The sequence below is a fragment of the Corvus kubaryi genome, unplaced genomic scaffold (genome assembly GCF_017639235.1).
Source record: "Corvus kubaryi isolate FWS band 111438036 unplaced genomic scaffold, C.kubaryi_AGA036_p1.0 37354, whole genome shotgun sequence".
Lineage (NCBI taxonomy): Eukaryota > Metazoa > Chordata > Aves > Passeriformes > Corvidae > Corvus > Corvus kubaryi.
In genome coordinates, this window is record NW_024581116.1 from 8057899 (window position 1) to 8068040 (window position 10142).

The window sequence follows — 10142 nt, forward strand, 5'->3', positions numbered from 1 at the left end:
GGAACTGAAGTCCAGCTTCTGCAACAACTTCTCATGAGCCCACGCAGGACTCGCTGCATGATCCTGGCCCGTGTTAACTCTGCGTCCGAGTGACTCTTCATTGAATCCAGCTGGGGCTGGAATTCTGCTGGAAATGGCCATACTCAGATACCACAGTGATGAGTGTGGTGTAACAATGAGATTTTGAATTTTGAGTGAAAACTTCAGTGTATTTGGACAGCAAACAGTTCCAATTTTGATAAGGCACTTCCAAGAGTCATGTAGCATCTCCCCAAGATACTGTGAGTCAAGGTCTGAGGGAGCCATGTTTGAGAGAGCGTGATCGCAATTTATTAATTAGCAGTCAACTGTCAGGGCAGGTACACAGCTGCAATTAGCTGCCACAAGCACTGAGAAAATTTCTGCATCTTTGGACAACTCAGACCATCGTGATTACAGTGTTTCTGGCATTAATTGTGGTTCTAAATGTGACAGAAGTGACCTTGGATGTGACATAGAAATTGTGGTCACTGTGCGATAGCCAGTTCTTGGCCTCACTGTCAACAAAGCAAAGCAAAGCATGTCCAGGTCAAACGCTTTTGGCTTCCAAGGATGGCTTAAGTGCTGTGGAAAGCATTGTTAGCACTGGGCGTCTGGAAGCATCAGCTGCTTGTGGTCCCTGAAGTTCCTCTGGTACTCATTATAAAGGTAGGGAGAATAAGCCTGTGTGTTCCAGGTTATTATATTTGTCTACTCGGTTTTCCTCGCTGTTTTGGCTGCAAAAGAGCACCCATCTTAATGTTCTTGCAGGGTAATAAACAGCTGCTGCATTTCAGCGTTGAGGCGATGGCATTCTGCGGTGGATGATTCATGGCTTGGGTTCTTTTGAGCTGAAAGGTACTGTTTGAATGTAATGTTTTGGTTTCTCTTTTTTTCCTGCATGGGTCTGGACCTGGGCTTTGTATTATATAACGTGATTGAAGATTTAAAACCGGCCACTTGGAGCAGCACCTCTCCCAGTGAGGCTTGCTTTCAGTGGTGGAAAAAGGCTCCAGCCCTTTGAGTCATGGTGTTTGTGCTGTTGTTCTGTGGCACTGAAATCCCCAGGTTAGCTGAATACTACAGAAAAAGATTTTTGAATTTCTTTGTCCCAGGTCTTTTAATGATAACTTTATTTCTACAACTGGTTAAAGTCCAAAGATATTTTTGGTGGGTTTTTTTCCTCTGGGTCCTGCGTGTTGATCTGAAGTAAGCCTCATAGTTTGATACTTAGTCTGAGTGTGGGATAGAGTAATATGACACCGATTATTGGACAAAAAAATAACTAGTGAGCAATGGGAGAGGGAACGGGGCAAAGTCTTGTTTTAATGTATCAGAAGCAGATTCAGAGAATCATAAAATCACAGAATGGTTTGGGTTGGAAGTAACCTTAAAGATCATCTTGTTCCAACCCCCCTGCCATGGGCAGGGACACCTTTCCCTGGATAAAGTTGCTCAGGGCTCCATCCGACTTGGCCTTGAACAATTCCAGGGATGGGGCATCCACAGCTTCTCTGAGCAACAGTCTTTGCTTATATAGAATCTTTGCTTATATCTACGGGTTGGGAAAAGCCAATATAATAAGGTATCTCTGCCCTCCTTGTCCTCTTGCAACTGCAGGACTGGCAAACCTGAAATAGAGGTAGAAATATTGTTATGTCAGTGTTTCTAAATCTAGAAGTAGCTGCCCAAGAAGGTGAGTTAAGATGTGGCTTCAACTAGAGACAGCCTCTAGAAAGTCTTTGAGGAGATGCTAGAAGAGATGCTTCCCCATGGGAAGAGATATGCCTTGCAATAAGCTGAGAATTAGATAACCAGGTTGTGGGTTCAGAAGGTGAGAAATGGGAGTGGTGTTAAGCTTTATCTCTGAGAAGTGTTTTCTCAGGGTGTCTGTGAGACAGGTGCAAGTGGCCTCCACCTGCAGGGTAGCATTGTTGTTCTGGAATGAGCTTGGTCACCTTGGCACAGTTGTAAGCTTGAGCTCTGCTCCCGTCCACATGCACCAGGAGCTTGTAAATGCATTCAAAAGGCTCTTGAATTCCCAGGGTAAAATACCATCTAAAGATAGTTCTGGTTGAACTTCATACCATGGCACAAGATAACCTCACTGATGCCACTGGTCTGTCTGTCTTCATATGCACATGTCATGTTTCAGAGGGTTGAGGCCTTACTGTTCTGTGCAGATGGTGCAGGGGAAAATATACCTGTAAGGAACAACTACAGAAAAATCAGCTCAAAGAGGCAATTTCTTCCTATCCCCATGAGCAAGTAGTTGGCTTATGCTCTGGACTGTGAGAGTTTACATTCCTCATCTGTTATTATTAAAATATCATAATTATTATTATTATTATTATTGTCCGTATAATGTGTGTTTAGAAATTGTCTTTGTGTTTATGCCATTTTTATCTTTAAAACATGCCACACTCAAATGCATGTGAATTCCAAAAAGCAACAGTTGCTATCATTGCATGCCACTAAATCATTAAAGTGGTGGAAAAAGCACAAATAAGCAGACCTGTACCTTGATGGGCTTTTAATTTTTTTTTAAACATGCAATTGGTGTTAATTTCTCAGTGTCTGTAATGTTTGTGTTCACTATAACCGAACAATAGAACTTTGTTTTTGTTCTTTGTGTAAATTAAAAACATCTGTTCCCTTTATACGAAAAGTTGTTTTTTAAAAGAAACTGGTCTGATCTAACTAAATACCAATGCTGTGTCCACAATGAGTTACTATTAATATTTGGGAAAGGCAACCATCCAAAGCAAGTGTAATGTCAAATCACTGGCGGGAGTGCATATTTATTGCTCGAAGTGACAGATAAAAATGCAGAGGTTACAAAAACAAAATTCTTACAGATGACTAATGATGCATATATATGCCCCCAGTGCCCCATCACCACATTTACAATTGGCAGGGTGTTCTCCACTGCCTCCTGCTCCCCAGGATTAATCATCAAGAGACTGGTAGCTTGGCACCCTCCGTGGAGGAGCGACGCTGCTCCCACCTTCCCTCCAGCAGACCCTGCATGGAGTGACCTTTGGGGCATACTGGAATCTGATCCATCTATTTAATTTGTCTGACTTTTCCCCCACCTCTCTGGTATTTGACTGCATGGGTTTATTTTCTGCTGAAGGCACACGACTTTTTTCTGTGCAGGTGGAGGAGGTGGACCATGCACTGCATGTTTCTGTAGTGCCTGTGACACCAGCACCGTGGTGGTCTTCAGAGCTGTCTGTTAAGTCCTGGTATGAAGGAGTTGGAATCCCAAGACTGGACTGTCATCTTTCTCATGAGGAGCAGTCCTGCATTTAGCAGGACTGAAGTAGCTATTTAGGAGGTTATTTAAAAAAAAAAAAAACAACAAAACAAACCACTATTTGTCATGATCTGCAGTAGCAGAACTGGGATCTGAGAGGTTCAGCACTTGCCTGCCCAGGTGACTGTGGAGCCCTGTTACTAATGTATTTGAACATCTCAGAGATGATCAAGTTGTCCTCACAGGCAGGTATCTTCAGAAGGAAATACATCTAATTAACATTTCTTGACGAAAGGCCTGATTCAAGAAAACATCTCTATTGAGTGCAGTAGTTAAGCCCTTGCTTAAATCTCATTTATTTCAGTAAGATTTAAACACAAATAAATCTTTCCCAGACCCTGGGCATGCCAAGCTCAGACCTGTGTCTCCCCTTGCTGCTACCTCTGGTGTCCTGTGCTAAGGATGACATGCCTTTCACTGTCAGGAACCAAGAAAAAAGGTTGATTATATTAAAGAATTAGATATTTTGTTGATATGCTTATTGCAGTCAGTTCCACAACAGGTATTGACCTATTATCAGCATAATTTCCTGGCTACCCCTCAAGGGGACATATATATGTCCTTCCCCTCCTCTTCTCCTGTAGAGGAGCCCTGTGCTCCTTTCCTTCTCTTACCCTTTTCCCTGACTACCCCTAATACCTGTACTATTAATCTCCATCTCTTTCTACAGCATCTCTGCTCTCTCTGCCACGCACTGTGGCATCCCCCATCCTGCTCCCCACATGTACCTGCACCAGTGGGCAGCCCTCTCCCATGGAGCTGTCATCAGCCTCTTGGAGGTATTTCACCTCCATAGACACCCACAGCTGCCTCCAGGATCCAGCTGAGCACAGAACTTGCTGAGTCACATTTTCACCACAAAGCCACTCATGTGCTTCCCCAGACTCACACAGTTATAGGCATAGCCTGGCCAGAGAGGAGCAGACAGATTTCACCCTGAAGCACATTCAGGAATGCTGGCAAGAAGTTGCTTTTATTTCCTATCTCGGGTTACCACAACGTGGGTTAGGACTACAGAAGCTTGAAATCACTTGCAAGCTAATGCTGTGCATCTGTCTAAGATGATGGCCAGCATGGACAACCATGGGCTTCAGCCCATGACCAGTGTGAAGCACTTTGTTCCTTGCTGAGCAGCTGTCATTAACAGTGATCTGTGAGGTTTCTTCCTGATTTCACTCAGTGGCTTGCATGGCTGCTCTCTTCTGTGTGAGTTCTCCACGCTTGCCTATGTGGCTGTGGAGGTAATCTACTGCCTGGCCTCACCGGATAATTCTTCTTGTCATGTTGCTGTCAGGGGGGGTGAATGCTGTTTCCATCAGTTTGATGAGCTGCAGCCCCCCTCATCCCCTTGGGGATGTAAAACCTGTAACATGGGAACAGTACTTGCTGCCAGGGACCCTTGCAAGGGATTAGTAGGGAATCCTACTAATTAGTTGCTGGGTAACTCGAGAGTATCTATTAACTCACCGGCTCAGCCTCCCTGTGAGTGGAGGTCTATTTGGGAAGATGATCTATGAGGTCACTGCTTCATATCACTGGTACCTTATGGCTCTTTCTACTGTCAGAAACCGATGAATTAAATTAGTGCTGCACTACAGGAACTGAGTCTTTGTGCTCTGTGGGACCTGTCAGACTTCCCCACCTCTCAGTAGGACTTGGTGCTCATGGCCCACAGTGAAGGGGAGAGCAAGGTGCAGTGTCCTTTTGTTCTCTTGAGGGAAACAATTTTGATGCCGATGTAGTGCACGATGCTGCTGTCACCCGCAGACATAATATTTTTTTGGTGTGGGGGTGGAACAACAGCCTACCCGTCTGGATGTCTTTGCAGAAGCAGTGTTCAGAGCGGTAGTCGCCCAGCCGCTCCCAAAGCCCTACACGCCGCTGGCCCCGCGGCTTTTAGCGCCGGTTCCCATTAGGTGTCTCCCTTCCCCTCCGCACGGAGAGCGCGGTCCGTGCGGGCGGCAGCGGGGATCGTCCCCCAGCGCCGCTCCGGGACGGCGCACCGGGATCGGGCACCGCAGCCCGCCGCGGTCAGCTTCTGGCTCAGAGCACATGGATGGATGTTGTGCCGGGATGTTTGCCCAGGAAATTTCCTTGGCAAGGGGAGGGAGCTGGATCCTGCCACCGGCACCGCTGTCAGAGCAGCGTGTCCCCCTTTTCCAGCCTCCCAGGGGCTGCACAATGATCCTTGGGGCTCCTATTCCCTGCCTGCTCGGGGCAGACAGCATCCCTGCTCGGGATAGGTGTGTCTGCAGGCAGGGACAAACGGCGCTGAGTGTCACAGAATCACAGAATGGTTTGGGTTGGAAGGGATCTTTAAGATCATCCTGTTCCAAGCCCCTGCCATGGGCCAGGACACCTTCCACTAGACCAGGTTGCCCAAAGCCCCATCTAATCTTGAACACCTCCAGGGTTGGGGCATCCACAGCTCCTCTGCACAACCTGTTCCAGTGCCTTACCACCCTCACAATAAAGAATTTCTTCCTAATATCTAATCTAAATCTCTCCTCTTTCAGTTTAAAACCATTCTGTCTTGCCCTATCACTATCTGCCAGTGGAAAAAATTGCTTTCCCTCTTTTTATAAGTAGTTCAAGTTTCCCCTTTAGGTACTGGAAGGCTACTAGGAGGTCTCTTTCTGTTTGGAGACCTCCCTGCTTAGAGGCCTCCCCCGAGCCTTCTCTGCTCCAGGTCTCTTAGCCTGTCTCCACAGGAGAGGTACTCTAGCTCTCTCATCATCTTTGTGGCCCCCTCTGGGCCCTCTCTAACACATGCACATCCTTCTTGTGCTGGGGACCCCAGAGCTGGATGCAGCACTGCAGGTGAGGTCTCATGAGACCAGAATCATGGGGCAGAATCCCTTCCCTCAACCTGGAGCCCACAATGCTTTGGATGCAGCCCAGGACATGATTTGCTTTCTGGGCTGCAAGGGCACTCTTATGTCATGTCCAGCTTTTTGTCCAGCAGAAGCCCCACAGACACAGAGCTGTATCTATGTTGTATCCATACAACTTACTTTGTGGCTTCATTCAACATACCTACATGGAGTTTCAGGCTGAACCCAGAGTTCCTGGTGTCAGGAAAGCAGGCCAGTAAGGTGGAGGGAGGCTTAGAGAAGGGCTGTTGCCTAGTCACAGGTGCTATGTGCTGTCCCTGTTTGGGATGTTCCCCTGTGTTACCAGTGTGTGAAGAAAACACATGCAAAGAAGGATGCATGATAGCAAGCCATGCACAAACGTGCCTGGCCCCCTCCCTGAATCCTAATGTGAAATGATAGCAATGATCTGGAGACTTTATGTGATGAGAAAAAGGCCCTTTTTGGCAATGGGGTGGCTGGGAGGCTTTTGCCTCTCTTTCTGCAGATGATTTCTGATCCTACCTCTGCTTTAATCAGTTTGGCTCCTGTGTAGCCTGTGTGTCATCCCAGGGAGCTGTCTAAAATTATTCAAGTTTTGTGCATCTTGACACTGGACGTGAATTTCTGCTGATCCAATATTATTTGGTGCTCAAAATACAGCAGGTTGTGAATATACCTGCATGCTGCAGCCTTCACAGAGATCATCCAGTCACTACCATGGCTTGCTCCTCATCTGAAATCACCTTGCAACGGGATTTTTGTGGCACTAAAAGTTTTATAGATGATTGCATATTTTATTCTTAATTCACATGCAACACTGAAGTGGCACCACTGGCACACTTGCAGCATATGAGTTTAGGTTATCTTGTCACCATTTTGTAGAAAGAAGGACTTAAGCTTGAGCCTAAAACATTATGCCAAGATTTAGATGCCGGAGAGGAATGTCTTTACAGAAGTATTATTTAAAATTTTATTTTGATTTAAATTTATTTATTAATTCTGGGAATGAGCTCTTCTTGCTGGCAGTGATGTTAGTTCAGCTGTCTCACAAGCAGAGTTTTGCCCCAGATGCAGCTGCATCTACAATCTTTGGTATAGGCTGACTTATTTAAACAACATGTAGCATCTGGTCTCTGTGGCTTGGGCCACTTACTGAAGGTCACATAGCAGAGACTGGGAAACAGCCCAGCTCTCCTGCCTCTGATCTCTCTGCTCGAATTTTTGCAATGCCTCCTCAACCACAGAGCAACACTAATGTCCACAGGCAAGAGAGGTGATGTAGCCAAACCTGGGAGATGTGGAATAAAAAGGTGGCTGAAAATCTGTCTGGGTTGGAGGAGAGTGGTTAGTGAGCTGGGGTCTGGCTGGTGGTCAGTGCTGAGTGGTGTCTCTCAGCTGTGGTACTGGGATGGATGGTGTCAAACACCTTCACCACTGCCCCAGGTGATGCTGGCAGGCACCTCCGTGGATAATGCCAACTGATCGGAGCACTGAGCATGCTGGAGGTTTTACTGCTATCCAGAGAGACATGACAAGCTGGGGAAAGGGGCCTCAGAAAACTCAACAAAAAAGAATGTGAGGTCCTGAACCTGGGATGGAGCAACCCCATGCACCACTGCTGGCTGGGGAGTGACTGAGTGCTGGGAAGAGCTTTGCAACAAAGGACGTAGGTAGGGGTCCTGGTGGACACCAAATGGGACAGAACTCCCCAATGGGCTCCTGTGCCAGCGAGGCTAATGTGCCCTAGGCTGTATTAGCCAAAGCATAGCCAGCAGGCTGAGGGAACTGGTGATTCCTTGAGATAGGAGGAGAGGTCAAGACATCTGGGTCCTCTCAGCATGAGGAGCATCTACTCACTGTTGTGTCCAGCTGCCTAAAGGAGGGCTGCAGAGAAGATAGAACTGAACTCTTCTCAGATGTTCATAGCAAAAGGACAGAAGGCAATAATCACAATCTGCAGGAAGGGAAATCCTGACTGAATATAAGGAAAAAGCATTCACAATCAGTGGTTAACCACTGGCATGATTGCCCAGAGAGGCTGTGCAGTCTCCATCCTTGAAGATTTTCAAAATATGACTGAACAAAGCCCAGAGCAATCTGAAGTAATTTTGAAGTTCTGAGTACAAGTTTTGACCAGATGACTTCCAGAGGTCTCTTCCAACCTAATTTATTCCATGACTTTACAATAGCTGGATACCTTCAGCATAATTCCTGTTGTATTCCTGGGTGAACCGAATAGAACCTTTTGTCAGTATTGTTTTCACAGGCACACCTTTCATAACCACCACATATATCACAAAAGAGAAAAAATAAGTGCAACACTGAGAGGAAAAATTGAAGCAAAACAATGATCAAAAGCTACACAAAACCTCCAGTGTTTCAAAGCTGCTGGTTGCTGCTAGTGTTGGCATGAGAGGAAATATAAAGTGGATTAAATGCAAGGACAAACAATCTGAGGCATTCTGCTAGCAGATTCTCCTGTCATCCTCCTACCTCCCAACATGACAGTGATCCAAGCTGTGCAGAGTCTTGGATGAGCCTCCAAGCGCTGAATCACTTTTACTCCCCTCCCTTCCCTGCAATGATCACGGACATAAAACAGACGTGGCTGAGAGAGACTAGGGCCCAGTTTATAAAAGGAAAGTCACTTTTCAGCACAGCCTACATGAAAAAGGATTGTTTGGTTTTACCACTTAACAAACCCCCCAGTGGCCTGATGAGGAACATACTTCTTAAGCTGAGCGTCCTTCCTCAGGCTAGAGGAAGGTGGGTTTAGCAAGCTCTACTTGCTGCCAAAAGGTAATGGTACCCTTGAGATGCGATCTGTCCCCGTGGCCCCAGTCATATTTTAGAATGAAGGAGATGCAAAGAAGTGACAAACATATCTTTTTACTGCCAGAAAAGTGCATCGATAGTATAATTTCTACATGGCACAAAACCTTTTGTATTTGAAGAATATTAAGGCTCAAAAATGAAACTCCCCTTGATGTAATAGCAATTCAGAGCAATTTTTTGAGGAGTTTGGGAATATTGTCTCTTCTGGTGTGAACCCACATGAAGCCGTAGTAGGTCAGTTCCCTTGGCAAGGGAGAAATCACTATAATGACTGGCCATGTTCCCCCCTGTTCCTTGAATTTGGGCAGCTTCAGGCAATGGCAGGCAGTTGGCAGCTTCCTGGGTAGCAAGAACAGTTTCAAGCAGCAATTACAATCATTTGTCTCTCCTCTCACTGAAAGCAACTGAACTGCTTCTGCCTCCTGCCTCTCTCTTTTGAAAGCCTTTGGCCTTTGCTTGGGCATCACCATTTTGAAGTCCTGCTCATTACACACATGCCAAGTAATCCCTCTTGAAAAAGCCAGGTCCATTGACTTCAGAAGGACTGCTCGTGTACTTCAACCTCTGTGTGTTTACAAACCAAGGTTTTACCTTGGGTTACCACCACAGAGATTGATGGGAGATCTGCTCAGAGGGTAAAAAAAATAATGGAGTGTATGTCTAGCAGGATTTCATTCCAAGCTTAAATTATATAAACACTCCTATAATAAGCATCTTTGGCAAAATCCATGACCCAGCTGTGCCACTTTTCTTGCAGTACTTCTATTCCTGGATCCATTCTGCCGAGCTGTAGGAAATTTCTGGAAGTGCCTAAGTAAGCATCTCCTCAGGTCGCACTCCCACAGCAGTCAACAGACAGAGGTCAGCTTCTCCAGACATCGTGTCCAGTCTTAGCTCTGCTCTGCAAGTGGAGACGAAGCCTGTCTTTCTTCCAGGACCGTACTGGGAATTTACAATGACTGGGCTCCAAACTAGCCTCAGTTAGATCCCTAAAGCTGGGGGAAGGAGAGGATACCCTCAGCTCTTAACATCTAAGAACCACCTGTGAGGTCATTGCTGAAGTCCTTGCACCCAAAACTCCCCCTGACCTTGACCTTGTTGAAGGTGATGGAGCT